Source organism: Heptranchias perlo, chromosome 13 (assembly GCF_035084215.1).
Source record: "Heptranchias perlo isolate sHepPer1 chromosome 13, sHepPer1.hap1, whole genome shotgun sequence".
Taxonomy (NCBI): domain Eukaryota; kingdom Metazoa; phylum Chordata; class Chondrichthyes; order Hexanchiformes; family Hexanchidae; genus Heptranchias; species Heptranchias perlo.
In genome coordinates, this window is record NC_090337.1 from 35725526 (window position 1) to 35739809 (window position 14284).

Below are 14284 nucleotides of genomic sequence, written 5' to 3' on the forward strand. Positions count from 1 at the left end.
CTCCTGCAATGGGTGAGGGTCTGTCCCCCCCTCCCACCACCTGTCAAATGGACCTTTGCAGCTGCCACAGGCTGACAGCTGCAACACGTCCATTTGACCTGGGAGTGTTTCCCCCAGTGTGGGAAACAGTCCCAGTTTGTTCTAAAATCCCACCCCTCCTCACATAATCCCTTAATCAGGTCAGTTAATGACCTGAAATACCTAAATAAATACTTTCAAGTGGCATCCCGCTGGCTTTAATTGCCCGCGCACGCCGGCGTGTCAGCGGGGAACCCGGAAGTGCGCGGGTTCGGGGCGGGCTCCAGTCCCGCTCCGGGATTCTCCGATTTTCGGAGCCCCCCCGCCAGGAACGCACCCGATAGCGGGTGCTAAAATGACGCCCATAGTTCTTTCAGGTCTAAAACATGAACCTATATTATAGACATGTGTCAGCTTGGTAAATGATCTTTTCTCATGCCCATTTTTTAAAAAAAAAGTGGAATTATTATGCTATGCTGCAGATATTCTACAAAGTTTACAAGAGCTTTGAAAATAAGCCTGCAGAATTTGACAAAAAGTACACAATGGAGGTGAGATTTTACAATTTTGCTAATTGAAAGCATTGGTACAAAATAACTTAGAAGAAAGAATCTTCTGTGAGTACATGCCACTTATTAGCATAGTCTTAGGATTCATTTTAGCCACTGGAGAATATAATATTGAAGTTTATTCCTGAATTTGATTTTAAGTACTACAATTAAAGTAAAAGACACATTAAGTTCTGTAGTCAGTATGAAGGGTATTGTATGACTCTGTTGAAGTACCTTAATTATGCATGATTTGGTATGAACCCATTAAAACATATATTATGTTGTTAAGCAGCATTTAGAAAAGAAAAATGAGATTTCTTTGTACTACTGCTACATCTCTGTCACATATATTTAAGCTCAATCATAGAGAAATAGTGCATTATTCTTATTGTAAAAGTGAAAAACACTTCCGCGCTATGTGTTCATGTAGTGAGCTTAAAATGCTTAATAATGCTCAAACTGCTTAAGTTATATCATCCTTCTATAAGCTTGCACCTTTACTCTAGCTTATAGCATGAAATATACTGCACGTGTTACAGTGACAAACAGATCTGCTACTTCAAAGGGCATTGAGTAGCCCAGTGACTCAACAGTCAGTATTATTTGCATCAATAAATCATAAACTTTGTAGTACACCAAATAAACACTTACACTTGTTTTCTATTCCTTTAACAGTTTATATGCTATCACAACTAGTCATTTATGCAGTACCAGCAGTCTTAAGCAGAATCACCAATTGCAAACTACTTGGTGGTTACTTCCATGCAAGAGTTGATTTAGACTACTGGCAGTTCAGGGGCACTGAGGAACGTCAGTCAAAGCAGTAGTATAAAGTAAACCATATAACCAACTCAGGAACTTCAAAATACAAGACTCGGGCATTGATACTTCTTTTTCAAGTCATCACAAGGTGATAAAGACCTCCAAAGACCAGATAAAATGAGTTGGTGAGAATCATCAGAGTAAGAGCCTCATGATCGATTCACATTCCATTTGTTGTTTCTGTCACGTGTATATATTTCTGTGTTTCCATTGTGTAAGTCTGAAATTTAGCTACACTTGTTGGATTTTAAGGAGCACTGATTAGTTCAGTTGGTATTTTGAATTCAAATTTTATGGGATTACAAAACAAACTTTGCTTCATAGCATAAGGCAATGTTGCACAACTTCTTACACCAGGCAGATTTAACATATCTGTAGAAGCAGACAGTACCAACGGCCTCAAAATCCAATGGTGTTTTCAGTGTTTTTATCGCATTAAATTGGGGCAAGTTGTTTTCCAGGCCACAATTTCTGGATGGAAACAATTTTTGCCAGTTCTTTCTCCCAAAATCAACATCCCAAGTTTCCAAATGCAATTTAACACTTCCTGTAGTCATAAGAAAATAAGAAATAGGAGCAGGAGTAGGACATATGGCCGCTCGGGCCTGCTCCACCATTCAATAAGATCATGGCTGATCAACTCCACTTTTCCGCCCGATCCCCATATCCCTTGATTCCCCTAGAGTTTAAAAATCTATCTATCTCAGCCTTGAATGTACTCAATGACTCAGCATTCACAGCCCTTTGGGGTAAAGAATTCCAAAGATTCACAACCCTAAGTGAAGAAATTCCTCCTCATCTCAGTCTTGAATGGCTGACCCCTTATCCTGAGACTATACCCCCTAGTTCTAGACTCTCCAGCCAGGGGAAACAACTGCTCATCATCTACCCTGTCAAGCCCTCTCAGAATCTTAAATGTTTTAATGAGATCACCTCTCATTCTTCTAAAAACCAGAGAATATAGGCCCATTCTACTCAATCTCTCCTCATAAAACAACCCTCTCATCCCAAGGATCAATCTAGTGAACCTTCATTGCACCACCTCTATGGCAAGTATATCCTTCCTTAGATAAGGAGATCAAAACTGTGCACAGTACTCCAGTTGTGGTCTCGCCAAAGCCCTGTACAATTGTAGCACGATTTCCTTATCCTTGGACTGCAACCTCCTTCCAATAAAGGCCAACATATCATTTGCCTTCCTAATTGCTTGTTGTACCTGCATGCTAACTTTCTGTTTTTTTTTATACAAGGACACCCAAATCCCTCTGAACACCAACATTTAATAGTTCCTCACCATTTAAAAAATATTCTGTTTTTCTATTCTTCCTACCAAAGTGACTCACCTCGCATTTCCCCACATTATACTCTATCTGCCACCTTCTTGCCACTCAATCTTAACCACTTAACTTGTCTATATCCCTTTGTGTCCTCCTCACAGCTTACTTTCCCACCTAGCTTTGTATCATCAGCCATGATCTTATTGAATGGCGGAGCAGGCTCGAGGGGCCGATTGGCCTACTCCTGCTCCTATTTCTTATGTTCTTATGTTCTTATAAACTTAGATACATTACACTTGGTCCCTTCATCTAAGTCATTAATAGAGATTGTAAATAGCTGAGGCCCAAGCACTGATCCTTGCAGCACCCCACTAGTTACAGCCCGCCAACCTGAAAATAACCCATTTATCCCTACTCTCTGTTTTCTGTCAATTAACCAATTCTCTATCCATGCTAATATATTACCCCCCAACCCCATGAGCCCTTATCTTGCGTAACAACCTTTTATGTGGCACCTTAACGAATGTCTTTTGGAAATCCAAATATACTACATCCACTGGTTCCCCTTTATCTACCCTGCTCGTTACATCCTCAAAAAACTCTAATAAATTTGTTAAACACTATCTCCCTTTCATAAAACCATGTTGACTCTGCCTAATCATATTATGATTTTCTAAGTGCCCTGTTACCACTTCCTTAATAATGGATTCCAGCATTTTCCCAATGACTGATGTCAGGCTAACTGGCCTGTAGTTCCCTGTTATCTCTCTCCCTCCTTTCTTACATTTGTACACAGCCACCTAATTAAGCTATATATGTAAATATGGGCCAGTGTGCTACAACCCCAAACTTTCTGGATTTACAATCGCAATGTTAAGTTGGAATGAGAAATATCAGGCGTAGCTTTTGCCAGGGTCAGCTGAGACAAAAGGAACTGAAGAGTTTTTGAGCCTGAAGACTGCTGAAAATTTAACCAGCAATTACTGTAGTTGGGACCTTTAGAATTTTTTTTTGGTATTCTGAGATACACAGGACTTGCTTCTGACTGCTTGTGGGAGTGAAAAACCACAGGAAAATTTTGATCCCCACCCCCACCAACCACCCAACCACCTCACCACCCCTCCCACCCCACCCCAGATAATGAAGGTTTCCCAATAGCAGGTATGGTATTGTAAGGAGTCTTACAACACCAGGTTATAGTCCAACAGCTTTATTTGAAATCACAAGCTTTCGGAGCTTTCCTCCTTCGTCAGGCATCTCCACATCACAGGTACGGTATTCCCATAGTAATACCTTTATATACCATTATCATAGAGGAGCAGGAAAGAATGGAGGAATGGAGAATGAGGCAGCATTTAAGGAGGAAGTACCCCAGTAGTGAGTCTACAAGACTGAGTTTGTAAGCTAACAGTGAGCAGCTTAACTATGCTACATGCAATTTTAAAAAAATGCTTCTTTTCTCATTTGATGCTGGATTATTAGTAAACCGAAGAAGGGTGCAACGGAGCTGGATTATTTTTGTACTCATTAAAATGTAGGACATTCATTCTATCGTTCATAAATTCTACTCCACAGAATGAATATACCTGATTTTAATGAGAACAAAAATACAATCTTTCTCCCGGGGGAAAAATACAGTAATGCTCTTTTCAGCAACTCAAGATAATGATCAAATCACATAGTCTTGGCACATAGGTTTTGATTTGTTTAGTACATAAATACAATGGCAAAAATCAAAATGCACAAATGCACTTAAGTGAGATATTGAATCATTGTGATGTCACTACATTCTTCACAATAGCGATTTGCTGACAATTAATCAAGAAATAAACAAAAATTGCAAGCTTTATAATACCAGTTAGAATTGCAGAAAAAACACTTTGCTGTAATATAAATTTTGAAGTTGATTAGATTCAATGTTTCTGTTCGTCAACATGATAGTGCTAAACAATAGAACATTTTCTATTTTTTGTCACTTGGGTATCTAAGCCAGACAGCTTATGTCCCAACAATGTGCCATAATTTTTGCTATGGACGCATACTCTTTAGGGACTGTGTTAAGTCCAAACTGACATTACATAGGAATCTTACAACAGAGTAAAGAACTTATACTATTAGTCTAGGATACATTCAGACACAGGCTCCAGAGAGACAAGGACAGTATACTAACCCACTGTGATCTTATTTACACTATAAGCATCGGTTGTGTTCCAACAATGCTGCATGCTAAACTGATATCAGACCAGCTACCGCACGTTCTATTTTCTCAGGTGGGAAAAAAGTGATTGTTTAAATATCACATGACTAGTTCAGTAGAATTAAAAATATGACAATTAATGCAGCAGAATTTTTTTTAATGCAATATTGCGCAAACAGAATGAATGATAATCAGTGTAATTCAGATCAACATTAAACTTTTGCTGATGACTTAATTTACGCAGCTAGTTCCATCATCATTATTGTCCTAGTAATATAAATCTGAAATGTTCATGGGTGGTGGGGGAGGGTGTCAAAGTCATATATTGATACAGATACTGAAATCTCTTGAAACCTCACTCAAGAAACTGGGGTGCTAAATTGGGCTATGTAGCGCCCGTTGTTTCAGCTCTACAAGGCCTCTCCGACATCCAAGATGTCTTCTTGGATACGCACGCACGTTTCCTGCGTGATATACATCAGACGCCATCTTGGTATAGGAGTTGGCGCAGGCGCAGATAATGAACGCTGGAATCATGTGAAGTAGGGAGAAAATGGCTTCAATCAGTGTGCAACGCTGATTTAAAGTGATAGACACCATTTTGGGACTTAACGCTCAACTCAACGCACAGTCTTAACCCCGACCATCTTAACATGTTTTAGAGTGCCTGGAGGACACCCCACCGGCGCTATTTAAAGGGACCATGCAGGATTTACAGGTTAGTGGCTGGATTATTGCTTCTGGCTGCCAAAACATTTGTAACTGTTTTTGGAGGTCTCCTTGACTTCAATACTAGGACGCGGGGACATAGCTTAACATTTAGTGCCAGAAAGTGCAGGAGTGAAGTTAGGAAATGTTTCTACATGCAAAGGATGGGAGACGTTTGGAATACTTTTCTGCAGATGGCTGTTGATGCAAGCTCACTTGTAAATGTTAAATCTGAGATTGATAGATTTCTGTGAACCAAGGGTATTAAGGGATATGGGGCTAAGATGGGTATATGGAGTTAGGGCACAGGTCCACCATGATCTCATTGAATGGTGGAACAGGCTCAAGGGGCTAAATGTCATTGCCACTTGCTGTCTCTTGCTATGCACCACCTTCTCCTGCAAGAAAGCGGGACGTGTGTCTGGGTGATGTGTCTATCATGGTTGAATAGCTGCCAGTGTGTGTGGCCTGCGAGTTGTGGGTGGGCGGCTTGAAACAGTGGTAATGTGTAAGGGTGAGAGGAAGCATCTGATTGGCAGAGTTGAGTACTGATGGAAAGAGTTTATTGGTATGTGAGTGATGGGGGGTGTAGTGCATGGTGCAGTTGGTAGGAGACGCCACTTGACAGTTGACCTCACTCACCTTGACCACTCATGTCAAAGCATTGAACTTCTTCCTGCACTACATCCATGTTTATGATGCTGTGCGCCCGGCATTGACTTTGTCCCCCATTGTCTCCCACTATCTTTTGAGTATATGTCTGGAGGCCTCTTACCCCCCACCCCCTGCGGATATAGGACGTCCCTCTTTCTGTCCACCTCTTGCACCCAAGGTCTCTGGTGCATCAGCAGAGAAACTTGGTGCATGCACTCTCGCAGGCCTGGTACCAACTCAGAACGGCAGATTGGTGAGGTCTGGTGTGCTGATTGGAGGATGTGGGATTTAGTCGTGCACAATCTTTATTCAATATTTTAACATAACTCATCAGTGTGTAAACATAGGAATAGGATCTGCATCTGTGTTTTACGTGTGCGATGTCTGATCTCTGTTCAGACTCAATGCAGACAGTAGACTGTTATTTTCAGCAAATAACAGGTACCAGCTACCTGTAAGAGATTTCTAAGAAACATCCTCCCTTTAAGAGATTGAGGTCCCTCTGGTGGTGGAAAGTGCGAATTGCATTGATTCCACGTGCAAGGCCTGGAAAGGAACGCTGATTGCAGGTAAGTGCTCCTGTGGATCCAAACTTTCGTCCTGCCTGCGCAGGGTCCATTGGGCACGGGGTGATAGCGCATCGCGCTACCATCACCCAAAACGGACCCTTATCGAATTTTTCCCCCTAGATGTCTTACATTGTTTTTATTTCATACGTGAAAAACTAAGATGCCACTAAACCTGATTGAATATTTTGAAGAGGTGACTGAAGTAGTGGACAGGGGAATGTCAATGGATGTTATTTATATGGACTTCCAGAAGGCATTTGATAAGGTCCCACATAAGAGACTGTTAGCTAAGATAGAAGCCCATGGAATCGAGGGAAAAGTACGGACTTGGTTAGGAAGTTGGCTGAGCGAAAGGCGACAGAGAGTAGGGATAATGGGAAGGTACTCACATTGGTAGGTTGCGACTAGTGGAGTCCCACAGGGGTCTGTCTTGGGGCCTCAATTATTCACAATATTTATTAACGACTTAGATGAAGGCATAGAAAGTCTCATATCTAAGTTTGCCGATGACACAAAGATTGGTGGCAATGTAAGCAGTGTAGATGAAAACATAAAATTACAAAGCGATATTGATAGATTAGGTGAATGGGCAAAACTGTGGCAAATGGAATTCAATGTAGACAAATGTGAGGTCATCCACTTTGGATCAAAAAAGGATAGAACAGGGTACTTTCTAAATGGTAAAAAGTTAAAAACATTGGATGCCCAAAGGGACCTAGGGGTTCAGGTACATAGATCTGTACAGGTGCAGAAAATAATCAAGGGGGCAAATGGAATGCTGGCCTTTATATCTAGAGGACTAGAGTACAAGGGGGCAGAAGTTATGCTGCAGCTATACAAAACTCTGGTTAGACCACACCTGGAGTACTGTGAGCAGTTCTGGGCACCGCACCTTCAGAAGGACATATTGGCCTTGGAGGGAGTGCAGCGTAGGTTTACTAGAATGATACCCGGACTTCAAGGGTTAAGTTACGAGGAGAGATTACACAAATTGGGGTTGTATTCTCTAGAGTTTCGAAGGTTAAGGGGTGATCTGATCGAAGTTTATAAGATATTAAGGGGAACGGATAGGGTGGATAGAGAGAAACTATTTCCACTGGTTGGGGATTTTAGGAGTAGGGGGCACAAAAATTAGAGCCAGACCTTTCAGGAGTGAGATTAGAAAACATTTCTACACACAAAGGGTGGTAGAAGTTTGAAACACTCTTCCGCAAATGGCAATTGATACTAGCTCAATTGCTAAATTTAAATCTGAGATAGATAGCTTTTTGGCAACCAAAGGTATTAAGGGATATGGGCCAAAGGCAGGTATATGGAGCTACATCACAGATCAGCCATGATCTTATCAGGCACGAGGGGTTGAGTGGCCTACTCCTGTTCCTATGTTCCTAAATTCAGGGCGTTGTGTATGAAGTGTGGTTCATTTGTTTTTTTTCCTCTCATCACTTATACAGTTTAATTGACCCAATTGATATGAAAAGGCAGCTCTACAAATAGTTGAAGTGGAGTCGATTGAGGATGTGACCCAAGGAGAGTATTAGAAATTTGCATCCTCTCTGGACACCCATTCCTGTTAGCATTCTGAGAGTCTTACTTTTCAAATTGACTTGCCAATCAGCATGGGATTCTAGTTTGCAATTATATGCCTTGTTACTCCCTAAGCTACAGTGAAAGTTTGTACTATAAGAGTACTTTTTCAGACCTCCTCTTCTCCAACAACCTTCTTGTTCTATTGAACACTTGGAAATACTTCATTTACAATCGCTTTCTGTTGATTTTGCAGACAACAGCCTAGATTGGGATTCGCTGGACTGTGCCTGTCGGTATTACTGGCTCTATGAACTATTAACACACCCTTTGAATGTGTTTTTCCACAACAAACACAACAGATTTCTCAGAATTATTGTAATCATCTGGAACTTTTGGCACTCACACAAAAGAACTCACCAGTATCAGTGAATTTTCACCAGCTAAACATTAAGGGAGTAGAAGCTTTTTCCATTCATAAAGTCTGCTGGCTTATTGGGAGGTGATCTAATGAATACATGGGTGTAGTCAGTCACATCCTCAACTTGGGGGAAGCCTGCTATGGTAGTAAAACCATTGCCCTTTGCTGCTAACTGCTGTCATCCATGGGGAACATTATAAATTGGTTGACCTTGACAAAGAGGCCATCAGTGAACTGCTTGATGCAGGCATGGACAGCAGACTGACTAATATGACTGATGTCACCAGCTGCAGCCTGGAAAGTGCCAGGGGTTAAAAAAAAATTGAGGCCTGTAGTTACATTCCCAGTTACAGACGATGCATAGCCAGCTGGGCGAGTGGGTTACAGATCTTGCTGTAAGAGTCTGCACAGGTCTATGACACCCTCTCTGGAGAAGCACAGACTCCTGATGCACTGCTCCTCAGAAAACTGGAGGTAGGTGATTCTGGTCCTATAGGTTTTGGGGGCAGAGTAAGGATGCTTGCAAGCAGCCTTCCTCCTTTGTGGTCTCCTCACAGCCCCAGCTACAGCTCCCTGAAGTTTCCCAACCTGCTGCTGCTGCTCTTCTTTCACCAACCAGAGTGGCCAGGATGACTCAGAATATGATACATACAAAACAATGTAGAGAAAAGATCATTCAGCCCATCAACTGCCCCCACCTTCCATCGATCATGAACAATTTATTAGCTCAGTGATTAAGAATAAATGTGGGGTGCAGGCAAAGGCAGACAGAGGGAGGAGAGAGATTTAAAAGTAATACTTCTGAGCTTTACAAGTGCTTGACTAATGATAAGTGAAAAGGTTACGATAACATCTTCCAATTATCAGCTTTATCATAACACTGGAGCCGAGGTGCAAAACAAAGATTAAAATGTTATGTTCAAACTGTCACAATGCCATTAAATTAAGCCAATTACTTGATACTTCTGAGGTCATTTGTCAAGAAAAATGAAGTGGGCATGAACTTTAACATGTAGTACTTCAAGATTAGATGTAATGGGCATCAAACAGAAAATATATCAAGAACAATCATAAAAAGGGCACTCAAATAATCATAAGATTTTAACCACTGAGTGTCATAGCCAGTCATCATAGAACAAAAATAAAGTCAGGCTCCACACATAATCAATTGTTGCTCACTGGCCTGTCACCATCAGGTGTGATTTTGCAGCAGCTGCCAATGCACCTCCATGCTGATGTGAGACCACCCCTTCCTGGTGATTTCTGATAGGTAATTGTCTGTAGGTGTAGGTTAGGTACTGTGTTATGTATGTGTAATATAAAGAAATGCCAGCAGAATACTGAATCACTGCAAGGAAGCTGAAAATGGGTATAATTGGTTTGGGGTGATGTGTAGTTGCAGGGTTTTCCTGACCTGTCTACAAAAATAGCTGGTAAATGTAAATTAAGTTAACTTCTGGAGATCTTGTTCATCTGGGTCCATGGGAAAAGAACCCTTATAAGTACTTCCTCCGTGGTTATCAAGAAATGCAAATTGGTTGCTCTAATGGAAACTGAATATAAATGGCTGATAAAATTTTTTAAAAGGCATCAAAATAATTAAACATATCCATTATTGAAAAAGACTTGCATACAATCTCAAGTGGTGACTCAAAATGGCATGAGGCTGACTTTTACTCAATCAAAATCCTGGTTACAACCGAAGGCTCTCCAGCAAAGGTCCCGGCAGATTGGAAAACTGCTAATGTAACACCCTTATTTAAAAAGGGTAGTAGGCAGAAGGCTGGAAATTATAGACCAGTTAGCCTAACATCTGTGGTGGGTAAAATTTTGGAGTCTATTATTAAGGAGACAGTAGCGGAACATTTGGATAAGCATAATTTAATAGGACAAAGTCAGCATGGCTTTATGAAGGGGAAGTCATGTCTGACAAATTTGCTTGAGTTCTTTGAGGACATAACGTACAGGGTGGATAAAGGGGAACCAGTGGACGTAGTGTATTTAGACTTCCAGAAGGCATTCGACAAGGTGCCACATAAAAGATTATTGCTCAAGATAAGGAATCACTGGATTGGGGGTAATATTCTGGCATGGGTGGAGGATTGGTTATCTAACAGGAAGCAGAGAGCTGGGATAAATGGTTCATTCTCAGACTGGCAACCAGTAGCCAGTGGTGTTCCGCAGGGGTCGATGCTGGGTCCCCAACTCTTTACAATCTATATAAACGGTTTGGAGGAGGGGACCGAGTGTAACATATCAAAGTTTGCAGATGATATAAAGATGGGAGGGAAAGTGGAGAGTGAGGAGGACATAAAAAACCTACAGGGGGATATAGACAGGCTGGGTGAGTGGGCGGAGATTTGGCAGATGCAATACAATATTGGAAAATGTGAGGTTATGCACTTTGGCAGGAAAAATCAGAGAGCAAGTTATTATCTTAATGGCGAGAAACTGGAAAGTACTGCAGTACAAAGGGATCTGGGGGTCCTAGTGCAAGAAAATCAAAAAGTTAGTATGCAGGTGATCAAGAAGGCCAACGGAATGTTGGCTTTTATTGCTAGGGGGATAGAATATAAAAACAGGGAGGTATTGCTGCAGTTATATAAGGTATTGGTGAGACCGCACCTGGAATACTGCATACAGTTTTGGTGTCCATACTTAAGAAAAGACATACTTGCTCTCGAGGCAGTACAAACAAGGTTCACTCAGTTAATCCCGGGGATGAGGGGGCGGATATATGAGGAGAGGTTGAGTAGATTGGGACTCTACTCATTGGAGTTCAGAAGAATGAGAGGCGATCTTATTGAAACATATAAGATTGTGAAGGGGCTTGATCGGGTGGATGCGGTAAGGATGTTCCCAAGGATGGGTGAAACTAGAACTAGGGGGCATAATCTTAGAATAAGGGGCTGCTCTTTCAAAACTGAGATGAGGAGAAACTTCTTCACTCAGAGGGTGGTCGGTCTGTGGAATTTGCTGCCCCAGGAAGCTGTGGAAGCTACATCATTAGATAAATTTAAAACAGAAATAGACAGTTTCCTAGAAGTAAAGGGAATTAGGGGTTACGGGGAGCGGGCAAGAAATTGGACATGAATTTCGATTTGAGGTTAGGATCAGATCAGCCATGATCTTATTGAATGGCGGAGCAGGCTCGAGGGGCCGATTGGCCTACTCCTGCTCCTATTTCTTATGTTCTTATGTTCTAAGTGACTGATTGGGATTGTGGCCCTCAACCAAAGGTACTTTGTGTCAGTCATTCATTTGTGAGCGATTTATAAAAACTTTTTAATAATATTTGGAGATATTGATCTGTGGTGAGGCTACAAATTCTTAACTCACACAGAACTGCTGAACTGATGCATCAAATTATAAATACATTGTGATAAAGCAGCTCATTATGACACATGTAATGTTAAAAAGATGTATTATCCTTTTTACAGGTGGATTTGTAGTTTAACATTATCTTTATATTCATATGACACCTAAAGCAAGCTACTTCAGGCTGAATCAAGATGAAAGTCCTGCAGAATAATTGTATCTATAGAGAAAGCGTGCGTTTATTTTGACTAGTAACGTCTTAAATGGTAAGGAACATAATCATGGTACTAGAGGGATAATTATCCCAATTGATGCTGTTACTGGGGAGCCTCACCACCAGTGGTGCATATCGTAAATTCAGTTGTGGACTCGTAAAATTACCCATTATATGTCAGCCAGAAATTTCCAGTATGTGCAAGCAAAATGAATGGGGGAAACTCGCAGGCTGAGGATCACACAAGCACAATACTGCAGTCTTCATTTTAATTATTCTAGGTACATTCTTAAGTCTTAAAATATTAAGAAACCTCCTTATTTTACACCTTTTCAATAGATTACAGATAATGATAATAAAAATGTATATTTTGAAGTGAGCACAAAAATAAGATTCACTCAATAATTTTAATAGAAATCAACTGAGCCCAAACAACAACAACTGACAGCTTTTGTGTTCTGCCACAGGTCTTTGTTAGCTGTAATATAATATTATTGTGAAGATATTCCTCTTTCTGATCCTATCTGTTCACAGAAGCAATAAACTGCAGCAAGTAAAGGAGGCAAGAGCACTCCATCAGTGTTGTCACTTTGAGTTGTGTGAAATTCCCATAGCTGTGCTAGTATTCCAAATTTGGCACTTATGTCACATGTCTGATCAAAAAAAACTCAGCTTGTTTTCTTTCCATTCAAATTAAAGGAAGCAAAATCTAACAGGTTCTGTAAGAGCTGGGTGTTTCTCCCTGGCAAATTTTTCTTTCTGTGCTTCAACCAGATGATGCTCCCAGGCAGTAAAGACAAAAATCTATCCCAATGTGTTTTAACAGGCTAATTTCTGAGCATGTTTGAAATTCATACAACTTAAGTGACTGAAATCCTGGTGCTTTTAAAAACATCAATCTCAAGTTTAATTTCTGCTCAATCTAATTGACCATGCAGCAATGATTTTGAATTGAATCCAGTGTTATCTATAATGAGATATGTACTGGTGTTTCTTCAAATTTTACAAAGGCGTTTAAGTTCCTGATAAAAGAGTAGAAGTTCTATAATTCACATTCCTGTAGTATTTGTAAAAAAAAAGTGGCCGATCTTTAACTTCCGCCTGAAAGCGGCATGAAGATGGTGTAGTGGTCTCGCCAGCTTGCCAGTTGTTGGAGAGCAGGATATCGGCCAGCTCCAACACTGAACCAGCCTGCAGATCGGGCCTGGGGAGGAAGGGGGACAATCCCAGGGGATGGCCTTTCATGTACTGACAGTGGGCCACAGTTTTTTGGTGGCTCCTGTTCCTCGTGGCCCACAAAATAAAGTAAAAATGTCCTCAGCCATTTTTTAAGCAGCCTCCGGTGGATCCTTTTAAGTACCACTGGTGAGGCCATTCAACGGCTGTTACATTTGTACCTGAAAACTGCAATCGGGGTCCTACAACTGGCATACCTGATTTGGAAATTTAAGCAGCCTCAACAGTTGCAAATTGTCTCATTGTGGCAGGTTGATTCCTACAGTTTTTGAACCACTCTGTAAGTTAAATTTAATGTTGCCTTTAGAAACAAAGCAGGACAATTATTTTCTTATTTAACTGTGCTCGCCCAATTATACTACTGATAACATATACTTACAGATGACAGCTTAATTAGCAATATGACACAAAATAATTTATCTCATGTCGTGCCTCCAGCTCTTAGGAGACTACAAGAGTTGAACACAAGATGATCTCAATGTTTTTAGGAACATGGAGAGGTCACTTAGCCTGACAAATTCATCCCTTTTTGAATGTCTATCCCCAACTCCCATCCCAATCTCTTCTTCTCGTTCTAAGTCCGCTTTTGGAGTTTCTTAAAAGATAAGATAATAAATAAGGTTTGAGCTTTTCTTCAATGATACCTTGAGTGAGAGATAAGAAGCACTTGCCAAATTCAGATACAGCATGGACACGGCGGCCCTGACTGACAGGTCAATCATCAGCAAATACAAATATTATACACATTTTAATCTCATAGACAAACAGTATG

At 40.9% G+C, this 14284-nt stretch overlaps 1 protein-coding gene across 1 annotated transcript in view; it reads right to left on the reverse strand.

Moving 5' to 3' along the window:
• si:ch211-51h4.2 (uncharacterized) overlaps positions 1–14284 on the reverse strand; it is a 197266-nt gene that overhangs the window by 161252 nt on the left and 21730 nt on the right. The gene's annotated exons all lie outside the window — the stretch shown is intronic.